The sequence below is a fragment of the Nicotiana tabacum genome, chromosome 7, assembly GCF_000715075.1.
Source record: "Nicotiana tabacum cultivar K326 chromosome 7, ASM71507v2, whole genome shotgun sequence".
NCBI classification, from domain to species: Eukaryota; Viridiplantae; Streptophyta; class Magnoliopsida; order Solanales; family Solanaceae; genus Nicotiana; species Nicotiana tabacum.
In genome coordinates this window covers 12,103,917-12,115,464 of record NC_134086.1, presented here as the reverse complement: position 1 = coordinate 12,115,464, position 11,548 = coordinate 12,103,917, and positions in this window count along the sequence as shown.

Genomic DNA, 11,548 nt, shown 5'->3' with positions numbered 1-11,548 from the left:
TCCCAAATCATTCCAAACTCTCCTCAAGGTGCGTGGTCATCTTACCACCAAGCCCATATGCAACTCCGCCACTCTCCCATTTTGGCAGAACTCACCCCTTTAATCGACCACTCAACCTTTGCTTCTTGTACCTGGCCTTCTAGAAATTTTAACCACCGCCTGACACTCCCCACATGTCCTTCCTCATCCTTTGCTGCTCAGTTGTTGCCTTAATAAAATCTATCTTCCTAGCATTTGAACCCACAAATCGCTACTAACTTTAAACCTTTCCGGAGATCATCTTTCTTGAGCCATCAGCATTAGAAACACCGATTTAATCCTGAACCACCGCACCCCGCAATATCCAACAGTCGTTTCTCCAATATTATTTCACAATATCCTTCCCCAAGGGCGAATTGCAGAAGACCATAATACCGGCAAACTTAACACATACAAGCGAGGACGACGACCCTACATCGTAGATAAAAATTCCACCATGCTCGAAATTACCAAGTCTCGTTACTGCATCACCCCAAATCTGGACATTCATAGGCTAATTTATTTTCCTTCGCCGGAAGTGAAATGTCAGATCTTTGAATCGTGCACTGAGTAGACTTCCTTTCAAATCATTCACCGCCCCAATACATAGGCAAATATCCTACCATCAAGTCATTACTATGCGATAACCAATCGTGAGCATCATAGCAACCTTTGCATAGCCTCCAAGCTCTTAGAAGCACAACTACCGAGCCGAAATGATAAAAAAACCCTTCCGCAAGGCGACGACGATATCCCAACCAACTATACCGGGAGAAGCATCCCGCACCTCTGTAGTACCATTACAATTCTTCAATTTTCGATTTATAACAAGCGGTTCGCGTCGCGTAAGATTGGGTAGGAAGGAAATAAGGGCATAAGCCTCAAGGAATCAAATCGCACGATGGGGAATCAAGAAGGGAAGTACTCCTAAAAGCCCTGTAGTCTCCCGAAGATAAGTACAGACATCTTCGTACTGATCCGCGAGACTCTACTAGATTTGCTCATGACTCGTGAGACCTAAGGGAACCTAGTGCTCTGATACCATGTTGTCACGACCCAAAATCTACTAAGGGTCGTGATGACGTCGGACACCGCTGTCAGGCAAGCCAACCAAAATACTTACTTAGATTCTCATTTTTAAATATTTCCGAAATCACTTCTTTTATACGTTTAAACAGTACATAGTAAATTCCTCTGAATAAATAATGAAACATTTAACAACTTTTAAATTTTTTGAATAAACCCATAGACATCCCAGAACCCGGTGTCACAAGTGCATGAGAAATTTCTATGAAATAATGTAATACAACAACCGTCCAGAATACAATATTGGACAGGAAATAAATACAGTAATCTGAAAGAGACTCGCTGGCTGCGGGTCGTCTCGGGAAATGAAGCTCACCTAAGTCTCCGTATCAACCATGCAAATACACTCACTAGGCCACTAGAGATGCATGTGTCTGTGCAACAAAAATGCACAGAAGTGTAGTATGAGTATGAAAACAACGTGTACCCAATGAGCATCCCGTCTAATCTCGAAGAAGTAGAGATGAGAGGTCGACTTCGACATTTACTAATAGTCCAATAATAATATATTTTTAATGCGAGTAGTCATGTATTTATTAAGAACGACAGTAATTTCAAATAAGTCACGAACAAGGTAAAAGTTCCTTTTTATATTAAAAGTCTCCGGATTCATAATCTATTTACTAACACTTTTCTCAAGTCGGGGAGAGAAAATATCAATATCAATAAATCTCCAGGCAAGCAATACAAGCATGCGCAAATCATGCCGAGGACGTACGGCCCGATCCAACAATATTTAAACTGTGCACTGCCAAAGGGTCGAATGGCGCGAACCATAGATGCATCTATTTAATCTGCCGAGGCGTTCGACCCGTTCTAGAATTTAAACACGCATAAACAATCAATCAAGAAGTCATCAGGAAACAATTATCCAAAGAAAACCAATTCTCTTTTAATAATTTAGAAAAATGAAGTTTAATTCTTTTTAGAAATCCATTTACCAATTCGATAGGATTTAAGCAATAAACTGTCAATAAGGTTACAAATATTCCATGTATATCATGCTTTTGGGTCCTAGACTACCCGAACAATAGCATAATAGTAGCTACGCATGGACTCTTGTCACCTCGTGTGTACGTAGCCCCGACAAATAGGAGCACATAACCAATTATTTCACCTATGGGGACAATTCCATCCTACAAGGTTAGAAAGGAGACTCACCTCGCTCCGAAGCCTATATTCCGATTCAAGAATGCGCTCAAACCTCCAATTTGGAGCCGAACGATCCAAAACTATTCAAATAGGGTAAGAACTAGTCAATACATGCTCAAAAGTTCATATTCTAATTACTAAACCAATTTTCTAACCCTAAATGCAAGGTTCCTAAAATTCATTCCCTGGGCCCGCGTGCCTGGATTTCGAAATTTTCCGGAGGAAGTTGTTCTCTATAACCTAAGGATTAATAATATATGATTTCTAATCCATTTCATAACCAATTTCGTGGTAAAATCTAAGTTTTGTTAAAACCCTAGATCTAGCTCTAACCCCTTGATTTCTCCAAATCTTTAGGTGTTAATCTACCCAAAACTCGAGTGTTAAACTTAGAAATAAGGGGGATGAACTTACCTCACGATGCTATGTGGAAATCCCTTCTCAAGAGCTCCAAAATCGCTCAATACCTGTGTGTCAAATAGTCAAAAATGGCTGGAGATCAACTTAAATGAAGCTTACTGCTTCAGCAGTTTCCACATCTGCGGTCAGGGGACCGCATCTGCGAAGGGAGGCCGCATCCTCGGAATTGGCTAAAAGGGTTGGGACCATTTCTATTTTCTTGAAGCCGCATCTGCGAAGCTGCTTCTGTGGTTTGGCCTGGCCAGCTCTGGGCCGCATCTGCGAGGCTACGACCGCTTCTGCGGTCTCGCACCTGTGGTCGGCGGTTACGATAGAAGCAGATGCTTCAACACTTTTCGAAATTTCATTTTTGTTCCGTTAACCACCCGGAATCCACCCGAGGCCCCCGGGACCCCAACCAATCATACCAACCAGTCCCAAAACACATTACGGACTTGCTCGATGCCTCAAATCATATCAAACCATGCTAAAACCACGAATCGACCTCCAATCCAAGCTTTATGAACTTTAGAATTTCAAACTTCTACTTTCGATGTTTAAACCTATCAAATCACGTCCGATTGACTTCAAATTTTGCACACAAGTCATATTCGACACTACAGACCTACTCCAACTTTCGGAATCGGATTTCGACCCCGATATCAAAAAGTCCACTTCTAGTCCAAATCCTCAAAAACCTTCAAATTTCTATCTTTAGCCAAATGACTCCAAAATGACCCACAAACCTTCGAATTAACTTCTGATCACGCTCCCAACACAAGAATAACAATACGGAGCTACTCTCAGACTCGGAATCCCAAACGGACATTGATTACACCAAAATGCACTTCAACCCAAACTTATGAAATTTCTTTCATAATGCTAACTTCCACAATAGGTGCCAAATCACTCCCGGATCATCCAAAACCCAATCCGGACATACGCCCAAGCCCGAAATCATCATACGAACCTGTTGGAACCTTCGAATCCCGATTCCGAGGCCGTTTACTCAAAAATCCAATCTTAGCTAATTCTTTCAATTTAAAGCTTCCGAAATGAGAATTCTCTTTCCAAATCAACTCCGAACTTCCGGGAAATTCAATTCCGACCATGCGCACAAGTCATAATACCTGAAGTGAAGCTGCTCAAGGCCTCAAACTGTTGAACGACGCGCTAAAGCTCAAAATGACCGGTCGGGTAGTGACATTTAATGTCTATTAATTTAAGTAACAATAATATTCCAGAAATATTTGCTAGAAACCTTACCTCAAGTTTAGAAGAGTTTAAACTAGACGTGAAAACCGGATTTTATTCGATAATAGATTTGGTTGAACATTTTATATAACTACAACAGAATAGTAGTTTTTGTTCAGATATATATAGAAAACAACTGCATCTGATAATTTTAATATTATCATATCATCAATCATACCATCTAAGAAGAAGATTATAATCTAAAGACTTTATTCGACTAGACTCTATTCCATCTCTATTTCATGATTTCATGAACCAACTATTCCTTTCCAAAGTAATATATATTAACAAATGTATTTCATGTGATGATTGGTTTGCATAAGTGAGCAAAATAAAAAACGAGAAAATTAAATGTTGTAAATTTGAGTTAATTATCACATTTTTTTTTACTTTTTCCTATTTTTGTTTTGCATTAAAGCTCTTAGAATGAGTGACATGTAATTTCTCATATTTGTTTCAAATTTAAAGTTGTATTAGAGAACCAAAATATGTTTTATTACAATATATACATATCACTTGAATAGTATAGTTTAGTTCCAATATTATCGGATGTCCCCAAAGAGACAATAGTATAGTTTCAACACTTTCTATTAATGACCTTATTTAATTATAATTTTTTAGATAATATGATCACACATTTAATATATTATTAGACATAGGTTGAATTCGAATGTGATCATTCTCGCCTATTAACAAAAATAATTTTGATGTGTTTAGCCTATGGAAAAAAACTACTCACTAGAGTATGTTGAAAATATAAATAAATAAGTACGTGCATTTTTAATAACTTAAACTTTTAAATAAAATATTCATACAATAAATTTTAAAGAATTAGATGTAAAACCGTTGAAGGTGCATAATATTACAACAGCTCTTATTTTTTTAATCATAAATCAACTACATTTATTAATTAGAATCTTGATACTCTTTTAGCAGTTCACAAATATGTGATTATGAAGTAAATATGCTCCTCCTTTCGTATAGTGATGTTATGATTGCAAATTTGGACATTTAGCATAAAGAGAAAATAAAATTATAGAAGCAAATACACAATTAATTGTTCCCTTTTAGACAAACTTTTCCAAATTTTGGCATTTTGTTACTATATTGCTTCTGCTTTGTCCCTTTTCTTTTTCTCTCATGACTTTTTTTCTTTTTCCCTTTTAAAGAACAAAGAAATACCAAATTAAATAACTTGTGGGTTAGGAACCAATTCTAGTAGTTCCTTAACGTATAAGATCCTTAGGAGCAAAGTAACCCTCTGTCTATAAATGATTGATGCAATCATGTTAATATTATTTTTTCCCGGGTTAGTTTGTGTACGTCTCGACTAATTTTACAGGGTATTTGTTATCTTCCACGAGCATAAATATCGGGTAAATATCTCCATCAAAATTTTTATTCCTAAAACGGCAAAGGGCCAAATATACCCTTGTATTATGAGAAAAAAGTTAAATATACTATTCATTATACTTTGGGTTCAAATATACCCCGGGCGTAATACTATTGGTTCAATATCACGACCCGGATTTCCCACCCTCGGGAGTCGTGATGGCACATACTCGTGGAAGCTAGGAAAGCCGCGAAATAAAGAATCACTAACTCTTTCATTTTAGCCCTTTTTAACAATTTAGATTAACAGGTAATCAACATTGAATATTAACAATAAATAGAATAAGCGGAAGACTTAAACTGATAAAATAAAAGAGCCAGTAATACAATGCCAACATACGCCTCTACCCGGAATCCGGTGTTACAATATCACAGACTGTCTATGAGTACTACATACAAGTGTCTGAAAAGAAAATACAATCTGTCTCGGAAATAAGTGAAAATAGAACACATAATAAGATAGAAGAGAACGTCGGGCCTGCGGACGCCTGCTGGACTACCTCGGGATCTCTATATGGACTGAAGGCAGCCACCCAAATGCTATGGTCCAAGAGCTGCTCCAGGATCTGCACATAGTGCAAAGTGTAGCATCAGCACAACCGACCCGATGTGCTGGTAAGTGCCTAGCCTAACCTCGGCGAAGTAGTGACGAGGCTAGGACCAGACTACCAAATAGACTTGTGCAGTTATATAATATACAACAGAAAATAAAATAGGAGTAATCAAGTAAAGATGGGAGGGGGTACATGCTGCGGGGAATATCAATACCAACAGTAAATTAAGAGAAAAGCATAAGGAACAGTTAAGAATCTACAGCAAATCAATGAAAAACTCGCAGCCAATCTATAAACAATTCGTATTTTCTATTGTGGCGGCGCGCAGCCCGATCCAAAACAAAATAACACTGTTGCGGCGTGCAACCCGATCCATATCATTTATCACTGTTGCGGCGTGCAACCCAATCCATATCATTTATCACTGTTGCAGCGTGCAACCCGATCCAATATATACAGTTCAATACCAATTCACAAATAGAGTCCCGACAAGGGATCAATAAAGAAACAATGCTAACCCGGAAAGGGAATCGACAGTATAAGTAAATACATCCTGGCAAGGGAGAAACAACTCTAATAAAACTTGTTCCAACATCTAACTACCTCAACCAACACCAATACTCAATCATAAGTAATTTCCACGAGAATAATCTTAATCCTTGCTCAATACAGGGAATCATCAACTTAAGCATCCGTAGTATTATTTAAGAACACAATAAATTTCAAATTAAGACTCACGGTCATGCTCGACACCAATGTATAGATACTCGTCATCTTGCCTATACGTCGTACTCAACAAGAAATAAGTAGTAAATAGGACACAACTCCTAATCTCTCAAGCTAAGGTTTGACCAAACACTTACCTCGAACTTCCACGGCCAACTCAAACCTCAAACACTGCTTTTCCTTTTGAATTTGTCTCCAAATGAATTGTATCTAGACATAATCGACTTAATAACATCAGTAAACGCTAAACAATCCAATTCCAATGCTTAATTATAGCTTTCTAATCATTCTTCCCTAAAAGTCAAAAATCGAACCCGAGCCCGCTTGGTCAAAACACGAGGTTCGGACCAAAACTCGATCACCCATTCACCCACAAGCTTGAATATATAATTTATTTTGAAATCCGACCCCTAACCGAGGTCAAATTCGCAAATAATCAAAAAGCCCTAACTCTACCCAAATCCCTAATTTTCTACCATTAATATCATGTTTTAGGCCTAGAAATCTAGTGGGTGTTGATAAAAATGGAAGAAAATGAGCTTAGGATTACATACCTATGAAGCTATGGTGAAGTTCCTCTTCAACAATCACCCAAGAGGTGTGGAGAAGATGAAGTTTATGAAAAATGGTAAAATTCCCGTAATGCATTCTGTTTTTGAACTTAAAAATAACTGGGCGAATTTGGTCTATGCATTCGCGACAGGCTCATCGCGTTCGCGATGAGCTAGGCCTGAGAGACCTTCACGTTCGCGGAAATGGGCTCGCGTTCACGGAGCACTAACTCCTTGAGCCTTCGCGTTCGTGTCTAGGTGGTCGCGTTCGCGTAGGTCTAATACTCCTCCCCCTGCCCAGGCTTATAAGCCTTCACATTCGCGATACCAGGATCGCGTTCGCGAAGGGAAGACCCCCCAAAGCTTCGCGTTTGCGACCTGGGTCTCGCATTCGGGTAGAAGGAAATTTCCTTCAGCATGAATAACTTATCGCGTTCGCGAGGCTCCTCCCGTGAACGCTAAGAAGAAAATACTAGAACACCAGAATGAAAAACCTGCAACTTTTTATGAGTTCAAAACCTTCCGAAATACATCCAAAACTCACCCGAGCCCTCGGGGCTCAAAACCAAACATAAGTACTAACTCAATAACACAATATGAACTTATCCGGGCGATCAAATCGCCAAAATAACATCATGAACATCGAATTAAACCTCAAAATCAATGGAATTTCTCAAAACTTCTTTGAACATCAAATTTTGCATTTAAGGTCTGAATCACGTCAAATGGGTCCCGTTTATTACCAAACTTTACCGACAACACATTTAAATCATATTGAACATGTACCGGGCTCCAAAACCATAATACGAGCCCGATACCACAAATTTCACATAGCATTTCACTTTCAAAAACCTTTATGTTTTTCAGAAAACAATTTCTTTTAAAAAATTCATTTCTCGGACTTGGGACCTCAGAATTCAATTTCGGGCATACGCCCAAGTCCCATATTTTTCCACGGACCCTCCAGGACCGTTGAATCACGGGTCTGGGTCCGTTTACCCAAAATATTGACCGAAGTCAACTTAAATGCATTTAAGTCAAAATTTTAACATTTTCATAGTTTTTTACATAGTAGCTTTCCGGTACGCGCCCAGACTGCGCACGCAAATCGAGGTGATGCTGAAAGAGGTTTTTGATGCCTCGAAACACAAAATTCAATTTGAACACAAGTGATGACCTTTTAGGTCATCACATTTTCCACCTCTAAAACAACCATTCGTACTCGAACGGACATAAGAAGGAAGTACCTGAGTTGGGGAAAAGATGGGGATAACGGCTCCGCATATCAGACTCGGACTCCCAGGCGATGCCTCGGCAGACTAACCTCTCCACTGAACACGAACAGAAGGAAACCTATTCGACCTCAACTGACGAACCCGCCAGTCTAGAATAGCTACCGGCTCCTCCTCGTAAGACAAGTCCTTGTCCAACTGGACAGTGCTGAAATCTAACACGTGGGATGGATCGCCGTGATATTTCCAAAGCATGGACATATGAAACACTGGATGCACGGCTGATAAACTCGGCGGCAATGCAAGTCTATAAGCCATCTCTCCCACTTGATCAAGAATCTCAAATGGGCTAATGAACATAGGGCTAAGCTTGCCCTCTTCCCAAATCTCATCACGCCTTTCATAGGCGACACTCGAAGCAATACCCGCTCACCAACCATGAAAGCCAAATCTCTAACCTTGCGGTCGGCATAACTCTTTTGCCTGGACTGAGCTGTACGAAGCCTATCCTGAATAATTCCGACCTTGTCCAAGGCATCCTGAACCAAATCTGTACCTAATAACCGAGCCTATCCCTGCTCAAACCATCCAACCGGAGACCAACACCGCCTACCATATAAAGCCTTATAAGGAGCCATCTGGATACTCGACTGGTAGCTGTTGTTGTAGGCAAACTCTGCTAAAGGCAAAAACTGATCCCACGAGCCTCCAAAGTCAATGACACAAGCTCGGAGCATATCCTCCAAAATCTGAATAGTCCGCTCGGACTGCCCGTCCATTTGAGGATGAAATGCTATGCTCAACTCAACCCGTGTGCCCAACTCTCGCTGAACTGCTCTCCAGAAATGTGAGGTAAACTGCGTACCTCGGTCCGAAATGATAGACACGGGCACACCATGAAGACGAACAATCTCCCAAATATAGATCTCAGCTAACCTCTCGGATGAATAGGAGACTGCCACAGGAATGAAATGCTCTGACTTGGTCAGCCTATCAACAATGACCTACGCTACGTCGAACTTCCTCCGAGTCTGGGGGAGTCCAACAACAAAATCCATAGTGATCCGCTCCCATTTCCACTCAGGAATCTCAATCTTCTGGAACAAACCACCAGGCCTCTGATGCTCATACCTTACCTGTTGAAAATTCAAACACCAAGCCGCATATTCAACGATATCCTTATTCATTCTCTGCCACCAATAATGCTGCCGCAAATCCTGATACATCTTCGCGACGCCCAGATGATTAGAGTACCGGGAGCTATGGGCCTCCTCTAAAATCAACTCTCGGAGTCCATCTACATTAGGCACACAAACTCGACCCTGCAATCTCAATACTCCATCATCACCTAAGGTAACCTGCTTGGCACCTCCGTGCTACACCGTGTCTCTAAGGACACACAAATGGGGATCATCATACTGCCGATCACGTATACGCTCCAATAAAGAAGAACGAGCGACTGTGCAAGCTAACACCCGACTGGGCTCAGAAACATCCAACCTTACGAACTGATTGGCCAAAGCCTGAACATCCAAAGCAAGCGATCTCTCACCGACCGAAATATAAGCAAGACTGCCCATACTGGCTGACTTCCTACTCAAAGCATCGACCACCATATTAACCTTTCCTAGATGATATAAGATGGTGATATCATAGTCCTTTAATAGCTCTAACCACCTTCTCTGCCTCAAATTCAACTCCTTTTGCTTGAACAAGTACTGCAGACTCTTGTGGTCCGTGAACAACTCACATGATACACCATACAGATAATGCCTCAAAATCTTCAATGCATGAACAATGGCTGCTAACTCCAAATCATGAACCGGATAATTCTTTTCATGAATCTTCAACTGTCGTGAAGTATAAGCAATGACCTTGCCATCCTGCATCAACACCACACCAAGTCCAATACGAGATGCATCACAATAAACTGTATAAGGCCCTGAACCTGTGGGCAAAACCAACACCGGTGCCGTAGTCAAAGCTGTCTTGAGCTTCTGAAAGCTCGCCTCACACTCGTCCGACCATCTGAACTGGGCACCCTTCTGGGTCAACCTGGTCATCGGGGCTGCGATAGATGAAAACCCTTCCACGAACCGACGATAGTAGCTTGCCAATTCCAAGAAACTCCGAATATCTATAGCTGATGCTGGTCTAGGCCAGTTTTTGACTGCCTCAATCTTTTTCGGATCAACCTGAATACCCTCTGCTGATACAACATGACCTAGGAATGCAACTGAACTCAACCAAAACTCACACTTCGAAAACTTAACATATAACTGACTATCCCTCAGAGTCTGAAGAACTACTCTAAGATGCTGCTTGTGCTCCTCCCGGCTGCGGGAATATATCAAAATATCATCAATGAAGACTATCACGAACGAATCCAAATAAGGCCTGAACACTCAGTTCATCAAATCCATAAAAGTTGCTGGGGCATTTGTTAACCCGAATGACATCACCAAGAACTCATAATGCCCGTATCGAGTGCGGAAAGCTGTCTTAGGGACATCGGATGCCTTAATCCTCAACTGATGGTAGCCAGATCTCAAGTCAATCTTCAAAAGTACCTTGGCACCCTGAAGCTGATCAAACAAATCATCAATCCTCGACAATGGATACTTATTCTTGGTTGTAACCTTGTTCAACTACCGGTAATCAATACACATTCTCATCGATCCGTCCTTCTTCTTAACAAACAACACCGGCACACCCCAAGTCGAAAAGCTAAGTCTAATGAAACCCTTCTCAAGCAAGTCTTGTAACTGCTCCTTCAACTCTTTCAGCTCAAGTGGGGTCGTACGATACGGCGGGATAGAAATGGGCTGAGTGCTCGGAGCCAAGTCAATGCAAAAATCAATATCCCTATCGGGTGGCATACCCGGCAGGTCTGAAGGGAATACCTCAGGGAACTCATGAACAACGGACATAGAATCAATAGAAGGAATCTCGGCACTAGAATCACAAACATATGCCAAATAGGCCAAATACTCCTTCTCGGCCATACATCGAGCCTTCACATAAGAGATAACACTACAGGTAGAATGACCAGGAGTCCCTCTCCACTCTAAACGAGGCAAACCCGATAAGGCTAAGGTCACAGTCATGGCATGACAGTCCAAGATAGCATGGTAAGGTGATAACCAGTCCATCCCCAATATACAATCGAAATCAACCATGTCCA